The sequence below is a fragment of the Mus caroli genome, chromosome 1 (assembly GCF_900094665.2).
Source record: "Mus caroli chromosome 1, CAROLI_EIJ_v1.1, whole genome shotgun sequence".
In the NCBI taxonomy this organism is placed as follows: domain Eukaryota; kingdom Metazoa; phylum Chordata; class Mammalia; order Rodentia; family Muridae; genus Mus; species Mus caroli.
In genome coordinates, this window is record NC_034570.1 from 82,988,815 (window position 1) to 82,999,941 (window position 11,127).

The 11,127-nt window shown below is 47.7% G+C and overlaps 1 long non-coding RNA gene across 1 annotated transcript; it reads right to left on the bottom strand.

Annotated features, from left to right (window-relative positions):
- Nucleotides 1-201: 201 nt before the first annotated feature.
- LOC115032165 lies at nucleotides 202-10,790 on the bottom strand. The gene is made up of 3 exons (XR_003837822.1): nucleotides 10,701-10,790; nucleotides 2,565-2,685; nucleotides 202-686 (listed from the first exon to the last, which is right to left on the bottom strand). It is a non-coding gene; the product is annotated as an uncharacterized LOC115032165 (long non-coding RNA).
- Nucleotides 10,791-11,127: the final 337 nt, after the last annotated feature.

Sequence of the window (11,127 nt, forward strand, 5' to 3'; positions counted from 1 at the left end):
CAGGTGGGCTCTGGACTGGCCTGCCCACAGCAGGCAAGCCTTTTTCCTTAGTGTGGATTCTTAATGGGCCATGATAGATAGTCGTGCACGAGGTCCAGCCCGCTTCCTCTGCACTGAGGTAGCCATGGTTTCCTTGACCTTTGGGATTTCAGCTGTCAGAAGCAGCTTGTCAAACACTGCAAACATACCGTCAGGTTTCGATGGAGGTTCCTTTGATTCTGTAGATTTCTCTGAGCAGGACTGCCATCCTGGCAGGATTGGGTTTTCTATCAAAAACACCATCATGTCATCTCTCATCTTAGGTATAACTGAAATCTTAAAACAAAGATCTGATTTCTTGTAGCACATAGACATGCCTGCCCAAGTCCATTTATCATAGTGAAAAAATTTGTAGCGTCCATTATTTTGGGTATATTTCATTCAGACAAGGAGATGTGTGCTCCAGAACTCCCACTGGATATTAGCTGTGGTTGCCATGGCTGCCGCTGACATCATCACCATTGCCATGGACGTCACATCATCGTTATGGCTTCTGCCCTGTTGCTGTTTGGATTTTCTTCATCCAGATGATGGGGTTTGTGATCTCTTCCTAAGACTAGGGTGAGGGAAGTTTGTGAGCAACCTTCATCAACTAGGACGCCATCAAGGAAGTTCAGCGTCACTCTCATCTCTCACATCCCAGACTCCTTTCGGGAAAACAAGAAAGAATGATTTGGATAGAGATGTATAGATAGAGATATGGAAAGGTGCTCATCTCCAGGATAACACCCCTCCTAAGCCCCCATCGCTTCACTGTCCCCGGGACACACAACTCTGCCAATTAACCTCATGTGCGGATGAAGAAAACTCAGTGAGTTCAGAGAGCTAGTAAATCACAGAGCCTGGGGTTGTGAATCCCAGCTCCAAGTAGACGCATCTCTCTGGCACTTGGGAATGCTGTAAATCTTCACATTCAAACTGCCACTTTTCACGTTGTGGAAACCATCCCAGCAGCCCTGGGCCGGTGGGGAAAGGCTCTGGTCACAGAGGTAACAGTCCGGCAGGGCTTCCTCTGGCTCGCAGTTTGCTCTGCTTCCACCTGGCTCCGTGCTGTAAGCCAATCAGCTAGCTGCTAATCAGTTAGCTGCTAATCAGTTAGCCAATCAGCTAGCCGCTAAACTCAGCTCCCAGGGTGCTCTTCAGACACACAAATTCCAGCAGTTAATAGCAAAACTGTTAGACCAGATTAAATTTGCCAAAGTGACTTGGGCCTAGCTGAGAAAAATGGACCCCCCTTGAAATGATGCTTTGTCAGCCAAGAGTAACAAAAGCCTGGCTAGAAACCCTTTTGGTTAATTATTCAACAAGCAGAACACATGCTAGGGGGACTTGGCTGAGGCCTTGCGCCCACAGAGGGTGGAGGAGATGTGAACCCCGTTTAATTTATTTTTCATTCCTGTCCTCTGCCTTTCTTAGCTAACAAAATGGTCCTGTGGGGGGAATTCCCTGGTTTTGACATTGGGAATCTGCAGGACCTGTCTGGAAGGTGACTAATGACAGAAGAGGCCGTGAGCTGAAGAGTGTGGTCAAAGAGAGGAAAGGGAGTGGGACAGAAGTGAGATAAAGGAGGAATTATGGGAATGGGGATGAAGGGGAGGGGGCCGCAGACATGGGAGGCAACCTCATCTTTGCTTCCACTGCATTTTTCTTGCCAGAGGAAAAGGCAAGTGTGTGCTGTAAAAGATTTCATGTTTTTGGGAAGAATTGATTCTTTGAAAAACAAAACCGCCTGTGCTACAGTGGCTGAGGGTGACACACCCACCTCTGTTTTTCTAGAAGGTTCTATGGCATCCCAGGAGGAATGCAAACACACCCACACCCTCTTCTATTTTACCCTTTGTATCTATCTTTGCTTTTGAAGAAGCCAGATAAGTATGGCCCTTTATTCGGGAGAAAAGTGTCGGGTGGGAGATTTCCTTATGGCTTTCTACAAACACCTGGGCCACACCCCTAGGCCTCCTCTGTCAGCATCTGCTGGTTTAGCACTGCTCTGGGCTTTGTGTTTAGAGTGGTTCAGGCTTGGCCTTTGTGTAATCTCCACCACCACCCCCAGCCCTCAGGCAGAAAGCCCATCTCACACTGGGGGTGGGGGGAAGGGGTGGGGGGTGGGGGGTGGGGGTGGGGGTGGGGGTGGGAGTGGGAGTTCCAGGCAGGCAACTGCTTGCTCTGCACACACCTTTATGTTCTCTCTCTCTCTCTCTCTCTCTCCCCCTCTCCCTCTCCCCTCCTCACCTCCCTCCCTCCCTCTTCTTTCTCTCTTTATCTCTTTCCAAGACTACTTCTTCCAAGTCTTTCTTATGAAGAAATGCTTCTTCAGTCTGAATTTAAGGCATTTTACGACACAGTGGACCTTTCTCCTAAATGTCACATCATTGACTTGTCAGGGGCAGAGATACCCATACACCCCTTGCTCTCTGTTAATCCTCACCCTTATGGCATTAATTTAGCACTTTCACGAATCCCCATTCTACCTCCTTCCACCAGCACTGCTTAACAATATCCCAGCTACCCCTCCATTCACTTACCACATCTATCCACTGGTGTCTGTCCAGGCTCTTGAATACAAAGACTGCCAATAGTGAGGGAGTAGGAGTCCTGGGTTCTGAATGCTGTAGGCCTGTCCTGGTATGGTGTAAACTTCATCTCCTGGGGAGGGGAGTGAGAGGCTGAACTGGCTTTCTCTGTGCACAGGCTACCTGACCACTAGGATGAGAGAAGCCACAGGAACAGCTGCAAAGAGCACTCCTCCATCTTAGAGACAAGACAACCAAAGCTAGACAACACACCCTCGCTATTTATTTCCATCATGGTCCCTACAGAAAGCAGGAGTGGAGGCTGATGAGAGGAAAGATGACTTTCTGTAGTTCGAGGAAGGTGAGAAGTGGGAATTCCCCACCTCCACCCCAGTAAGCTTGCCACTCCCGTGGGAACGTTTTGCTGGGTTTCTGATCCTGTGCTAGTGGGGGAAGCAGAGTCCTGCTGTAACTGCCTCTCTCTGGAATGAAGTTTAAGAATACCTCAGTAGGCTGGGCGGGAGACCCCATGCACAAGTGGCAGTGCCGGGTCAGGACAGAGCAGGGGCTAGCCACAGTGATGGATCCCAAGAAGACTGACAAGTAAGAAGTGCTCTCATCTCCATACTGCCGAGGCTGCAGAGCTGAGAGGCTAGGTCACTCAATGGACCCCGAGTGGCCAGCAGCCTGGCATTCTCCTGCTGTCTCCGCCTCAGACACAGAAATGATACACTTCTCCAAACGCCTGTGTCAAAAAGCATCTCATCCTAAAGGGTCCCAAGGATCCTGGGAATACAGAAGCAGACTCTGGGCTGTAAGGAGGCCAAACCTGCTTTGGTGCTCAATTGCTCTGGGCCTTGAGTGGCCCCAAGGCTTGACCCGTCCAGCAGGTCCAGTTATTCGAGGGTCACGAGGGGACCTCCTCCTAAGAACCAAATGGGGTGGGGGGGGTAGAGAGAGCCTTGTACGAATAACAACACGGAAACCGTTCTGGAATGTATCAAAGCCCCCGATTCAATTGAAAAAGGTCCAAGGCTTAAATGCACAAGCAAAAGGGGAAGTACAGTTACTTATCAGTGGGAGGGGTAGGGCAATACAAGCAAAAGGAGAAGTACTTATGGGAGGGGGGCAATAGAAATTCTTTCTTTTGGCAGGTACACCGGGAAACAGGAACTTGGTATCAGGGTGTGGTCAGGACATCGGCAATGGCTTAGGGCTGGAACATTCTTGGAATTGGTGTTGGTGGCCCACTTTTGACCCCCTTTTCTTCTCGGGGGGAGAGGCCCAATTCAGAGATCAAGAGTTGTCTTAATAGCTCCCAACAAAGGCTCTTCCACAGGAGAAGCCTGAGTTCCCCAGCCAGAAACTGGTGCTCTATGACCCTGGGCAGTAGCTGGATGCTTAAAGCTTCATCACATGTAATAACTCACAGGAGGAGCTGGGGTGATGGCTCAGCTGGGATAGTGCTTCCAGGATAATTGTGAGGACCTGCTTTCCTCTGAACCATCCATGGGAAAAGCTGGGCGAGGAGGCAGTTTCTTATAATCCCAGCATGAGGGAGGCACAGGTAGGAGGCTCCCTAGGACTCTGTGGCCAGCCAGCTTAGCTTCATTGTTGAAGTGAGCAGGGGTCCTAGTGAGAAGCTCCAGTTCAAAATCCAAGGTAGAGTGTGGCTGACAGATGGTGCCGTGGTTAAAAGTGCTGGTTGGGCAAGTTTGAGGACCTGAGCTTGAAAAAAAAATGTTGATTGTGGTTGCATGTGCTCTTGGAGATAGAGACAGGGGAATTTCTGGGGTTTGTTGACCTCTGGCCTATAGACACACACATACATACACACACACTCACACAGGCACACACACACCCCAACAAACCAACAAAACCAATATATCCGGCTCCCAAGAAACAACACTCAAGGATGAATTCTGGCTTCCACATACATACTCACATACATATGTGTGCACATATCCTTCCCACCCAAACATATATACACAAACATACATATAAATAAATGAATGAAGAAATATAGGAGCCAACCCTTCTGCAAGGAAATGTGTCTTTGGTGTCCACCTGCCAAGTAAATTCTAAACCACTGGGCTGCCTACAGGCTCAAGGGTATGAGTCAGATGCCCCATAACACGACAACCTCCATTTTACTCTCTGAGATGCCTTATAACTGAACTTTTGTAAACCCCCATGCTAGAGGTAACAGTGGTGAGTGTTCAAGCTGGATTGCCAAACCCTGCCTGTGTCTCTTACTCATGGGATTGTGGTCAGGGTGTCAATAGCCATCCGAAGGGGTAAGGGTCTTTATAATCCACCATAAGGTTCAATACTTCCATCTGCAGAAAAGCCAGGCTCAGGCCTCACCCAAGGAAGGCTTAGAAAGGGCACTTGGGCATTTTATTAAGCAGGTGTGTTTAAACTGGTTCTCCTTAAAAATATGCTGGGGCTTTTCTTTTAATAGAGAAATGTCACCCAGCTTAAATCAGTGAAGACACACCCGACACCATTCTTCTCTGTTTTGAAAGGACTTTTCATACAATCAGGTGGTTTGTTACACAACCGAACTGCCCGAACTGCCCGTCACCTCCCTCTGGGTTTCCATGGGTGTATGTTTCTTTTTAATTCTAGAGATGAGACATCTGTTCTCCGCTCTTGCTCTGGGACAGTAGCTCTTCTCCATGACCCAAACTATCCCCAGCTGTGTGTCCTTTGGAACGGAGAGCATGACCCTCTCTCTGCATGGACCACTCCGCACCCAGGAGGCATCATTCCGAACTCCGTCCAGGATGGAGCCTTCCAGCCCTTCATCATCTGAAAACTATGTGCAGGGCAGCAAGACTGTACTCATGACCCAGGGTGACCACGTACTCTCTCCTCCTCAGAACCTGATTTTTGGAGAAGCAGCCAGGGTGCACAGAGGAAGGCGATCACCATGGTGCCCCCAAAGCTCCAGCAGCCATGTGCTAATAATGCAAGAAGCCGAAGGAGATTGAGGGGGAGACTTGGCTCAGAGACTGGAAACAGAAATGATAAGCGAAGTGATGCTTAATTAAAAGCACATTTGTAAAAAGATCAGGCCTGGCCAAAAAAAAAAAAAAATGACAACGATAGCTAAACTTTTAAAATCAAGTCACTCTCTCCTGAGATTTCTTCCAGAGCCAGGCTGGATTCAGGACTCTGGGTTTTGTCTTCCAGGAGAGTCTGCAGATCTGGGGAGGCATGGGGGGCAGGCAGTGAGGGGGAGGTAAACTAAGTGACAAAGTGCTAGCTCCTGGGGCGTCTGCAAAGGGCAGGGCTTCTCCAAGCATGACCCTAGATATGAAAGGCCATGGCAGGAATGAGGCAAAGCTCAAACATGCCTCACCTACGTGCCAGCCACAATCCCAGGGCAGACACCGCAAACACACAGGAATGGCTTCCCAAGGATGGAGTTCCCGAAACAAAAACCTGAACTCCAAATCATGAATGTCCTGGGAAAATGGATCACTCTGTAAAGTGCCTGCCTTGCAAGCACAAGGACATGAGTGTAGACCCCAGAACTCACAAACTCACATACAAAAAAAAAAAAGCCCTAGCCTGTGCTTATATCGATACTGGGATGCAGAAACAGATGGATCCCTTAGACCCACCAAGCAGCTTAGCCTACTCCTAGCTCAACGAGAGACCCTGTCTCAAAAAAAGAGCCGGGCGTGGTGGTGCACGCCTTTAATCCCAGCACTCGGGAGGCAGAGGCAGGCGGATTTCTGAGTTCGAGGCCAGCCTGGTCTACAAAGTGAGCTCCAGGACAGCCAGAGCTATAAAAGAGAAACCCTGTCTCGAAAAACCAAAAAAAAAAAAAAAAAAAAGAAAGGTGAATGATATCCAAGGAATGACACCAGAGGTACTCCTATGAATAACACACACAGGAGTCTACACACACATGCACAGGCATATACTCACACACACATATTCACACACACAGAGACATACATGCACACATGCACACATACACTTGCTCATGCACACACACGTATGCAGAGAAAAGCAGATTCCCAGGAGTAGTCTGAGATGCATCTTCATCTTTGGAAAATATTATTTTAAATCTCAGAAAACAGACCTGCAACTCACAGGGGAAATTACAGGAAGGTGCATTTTTCAACTACAAAACCTTCCAAGAACAAGGCTGTAGGACAGGAGATGGAGACGGCCTCTCTACCCTACTCCCTGGACTCCCAGCCCCTCTCCTGGAATGATTTACACAGGGAGACTCAATGGTCACAGGCAGAGCTACCACATTCACATCTGCCTGTGAATGAAGACTGCTTGCAGATGTGTCCACATTGCTGTTCAGGAAATGTTTATTGGTCAGAGGCTCAGAGGACACTTGTCCCTGTGTATATTGCCACTTAGTTGTCCCCTCTGTGACAGGAGAGTCCTCTACACGAAGCAGAAGCATCTCAAGTCTTCACCACTCTTTGAGAGCCCTACACTTCCCAGTGAATCACTGCTATCCAAGTATGCGGACAGCGTGCTTGCTGCTGGCGCCAAGAGGCACAGTGTATCTTCAATAAAAGTGGTATTTGCCGTTGGTAAAACCTAGATTATTTTTGCTCTTAGAGAAATTGATTTCCTAGAACATGATTAATTATGTCTGCAAAACAGAAAATCCATCAAAGACAAAGTGGTTTTCCTTTCAGAAAACACTAAAAAAAAATCTCTACCATGTCATTGCATAAATATGATGTGCTATTAATAGGCATCTTGTCTCCTTATACTGGGTTCATGTTCCGGGGAAGTGGGGACTTGCTTCGAGACTAGGGAAATGTTTTGTTCTCTTCTCTGGTTCCTGAGAATCTAAGCAAAAGTTCTGCCTGTACTTACTCTAATGAGGGTCATTGTGTGGGGGAAACAAGGAACGAGACCCCAACTTCCAGTGTGAAAGGGACTTTTTCAGTGAGTCTGTGCTACCTTCAAGGGAGGTCTAGAATCCCACTACCTCCCAACTAACCCACTTCCTATACCCTCACCCAGCAGGCCCAGGATGCCACCTTGCTCCAGCCATGACTGTGCACACTGGCCCCCTCTAGGACTGTGTAAGAAAGCCTTTCCAGAGGCAGCCCTGGGAGTGTTACCTTCTGGCTGGGATTTCTCAATCCATCTCCCTTCCTTTCTAGAAGGTCACTCTAATCAGACAGCCAGAGTGATCCTGTAAAAACCAGTGAGATCACAGGCTGTGTGGCTCAATCCTTGCAAAAGCCTCCCATCTCAACCATAGTTAAAAACAGAGTTCTTAGCCCCATCCTAGGCAGGAACTCCTTTTCTCTCTCTGGCTGCCCCAGCCAGACTGTACTGGCTTTCTGTTTTCAGAACAACCACTGGACCATCATATTGTTGCTGGCTTCTCAAATGGGGACTTTCTCCCGTGAGGGTATCTTCATACAGGCTCTTCTGTGTTGCAGGATTTTCCCTGTCCAATTACATTAGTGCAGAGGAGGCCTGTGATTGGACAGGGAAAAGGGAGGTGGAGCTAAGAGTTGCAGGGACAGAAAGGTTATCAGAGGAGAGGGAGAGAAGAATGGCGGCTGACATGATGATTGTGTGAGGTTTGAATAATTGGGATAAAGATTTTATCATTATCAATTGGCTCTGAAATTATTATATGGGCATCTTGTAAATTGTGATATTATTGATACATAAATCTGGTTGGTTAATTAAGCTTTAAGTCTTAATTCTACTAGGTAATTTGGTGTTAAGAAGGCTGACTGTGGTATGACAGCAAGAGGAACTGGGTGGGGGGGGCTGCCAGAGAGTTGGCCCTGTAGGAGCCCTGTGGTCTGGCGTGGCTGGAGAGTTGGAGGGTTAGCAGGAGCACAGGAGCATGGTCCAGCCCCATGGAGAGTTGGCATGTTCATTTTTTAATACTTCCTACAACACTTCTGTGCTTTTATAAATCTTCAAGGCAAATGTTACTTTCCTGCAGAACTTTCCCAAATGCTGATGTTGGAGTTCTCGCAGCTTCTTCACACTTCCTGCACCTGTGTCGGCTTCCGGCTTCCATAACACTCATTACTCCCAACACACCACATAGCTTCCCTTACAGCAAGCCACGTTTCTTACAGTGGAGGCACATCTGTTTAACCCTCTATATAAGCCCTACTTTTTATTCTGAGCCTGACACAGAGTAATCTTCAAAGTGCATTTGAATGACTAAATGAATGGTTGTTTGCTTGAGTGGTCTAAAAGCAAAGATAGGGAGGTAAAATAGATATAGATTGGTAAACAGACGACTGAGAAGGTTTTTGAGTAGGTGGTGGATGGAAGAATGGATGAATGGGTGGATAGGTTGGTAGGGGAATACATGAATAGACGGATGACTGGATGGATAAATGGATAGATAGATCACTGGGTAGATGTGCGGATGAATGGATGTGTGGATGGATGAATGGATGGATGGATGGATGGATGGATGATTGGATGATGAAAGCCTAGATTAATGAGTGAATGGGTATATGAATGTGTGAGAGAGTAGATAGATGGGTGGATGGGTAAATTAATAAATAATGGTTGGGTAGGGGGCTGGAGAGATGGCTCAGGTCTTCCAAAGGTCCTGTGTTCAATTCCCAGCAGCCACATGGTGGCTCACAACCATCTGTAATAGGATCTGATGCTCATCTGGTGTGTCTAAAAGCAGCTACAGTGTACTCATATACTATAATAAACAATTTTTTTAAAAAAAATAATGGTTGGGTAGATTTAGTAGACTAAGGGATGGAAGGGTGGGTGGGTGATAGGTAGCTCAATCCCCTCCTCCTACATATAGAAAGCATGGTTGGCTTCAGGAGTGCCTAACTCAAGAGCATTGGGACCACCAAAGGAGACTGCGATTCAGTCGGTTTGGATTGGAGCCCAGGAATCTCAGTGTAATAAGCTCCCCGGGGTTTATTTTGTACAGGGAAGATTGAGTCAAGGGATGTCAGAAAGGTCTGTAACAGGCTTTCTATCAGCCTGAGCACCTGGAAGAACGCTCCACCTCCTGCAAAGTAAACACTCAGGAGAACATTCTCTAGGAACAAGGATTGAGAAAGATGGCCGCCAGAAACACACCAGAAGGTCCTTTGGGCTTCTTCCCAGTGTCCCTACCATGGTCTGAATCCTCCCTGTAGAAGAGATCAACAGAGCATGCACCTTCCCTTGTCCTCCTTCCACAGTGGAGCTCACTGGCTTTCTTGCCTCCAGGTTGGGGACAGAGGAGAGGCTAGAGCAGCCCAGACTCTGCCCAGGTGATCAAACTTCCTGTCCGTCACAGGTTAGAATCATCAGGCATCACACTTGACCTTTACCTGGTTGCTTTCGAGGGCTTGCATGATTTTGCAGCACCCCTTCAGGAGCCAGCTGTGTTCTGCCTGTTTCTTTAAATGATGCTGGCTCTCCTTCACAGCCTGTGGTGAGTAACTGTCCCCTAGCACAGCCACACAGCTTTGTGACGATCATCGTACACACAAATATCTAGCTGTTTTCAACACTGGGTCCTTTAATGAATGGGGATTCATGCAGGTTCTGCATGCAAAAAAGACTGAGGGCTGGGGGTGGGGAAAGTATAGAAAAGAAAAAGGGATGAAGGAAGCTCCTTAAATCAACACAACCAAGATAGATAGAGTTGAATACAAAGTCCTGGGCTTGTATGTCTGAGAGGTCACATGCCATTTAGGAAAATACTACTGTTGTTTTTTGAATTAAAAAGTTGTCAAAACACTTTCTCAGTATTTATATTTTTACCCATAGATTAGCGCTGTTCTCAACCTTGGTCAGGGATGCATCTTTTTGCAGTGGGCAAGACTTTTTTTTTTTTTTGCAGAGACTCATATTTGGTCCAAGTGGTAAGAATGAGTTGTCTTGAGTGTTTCATCTCTAAGCGGGACATGTATCACCCCCTCCAGGGCTGGGGAATACAGAGAAAGAGGGGCAGAGAGCAGCTAAGAGCCAGAAGAGGGGGAGGAGGGGGGAGGGGGAGGAGAAGGGGGAGGAGGGAAGGGGAGGAGGGAAGGGGAGGAGGGGGAGAGCTATGTGAGCTATTTCCTCTGGACACAACATGGCCACTGCACTCATGAACTCACAGCTGTGGCTACTTGCAAGCCCAACAGCACCCAAGATGCCAGAATGACTTACCACAAGTCCGGATCCCTGCCTGAGGAGCTATTGGTGACAGGTGGCCACTGAAGGACACAGAATAATTTTTCTTCAGTGGTGTAGCACACTGGGAAGATGCCCACCCTGGAAAAAGCCATGGGAAAATGAAATGTGAGCTAGGGTGAGACTCCACTGTCAGTGTGCTTGGATGGCGCACACGAGGCCTTGAACTCCATTTCCCTCACCCAGTCACATTTACGGGCTCTGGGTCTTGTATTCGTGCAGAAGGTCCTGAAGTTCAAGGGTCATGCTCAGTTGTGTAATGAGTTCAAAGCCAGTCTGGGCTGCATTAAAACAAAACAAAATAATCCAAAAACAAAATGGGTTGCATTGAAAGGATATGGGATCACGTGGTGGGGATTTTATCCGATGTTTCCTGTGTGAAAGTTATAAGCACAAATGGGTG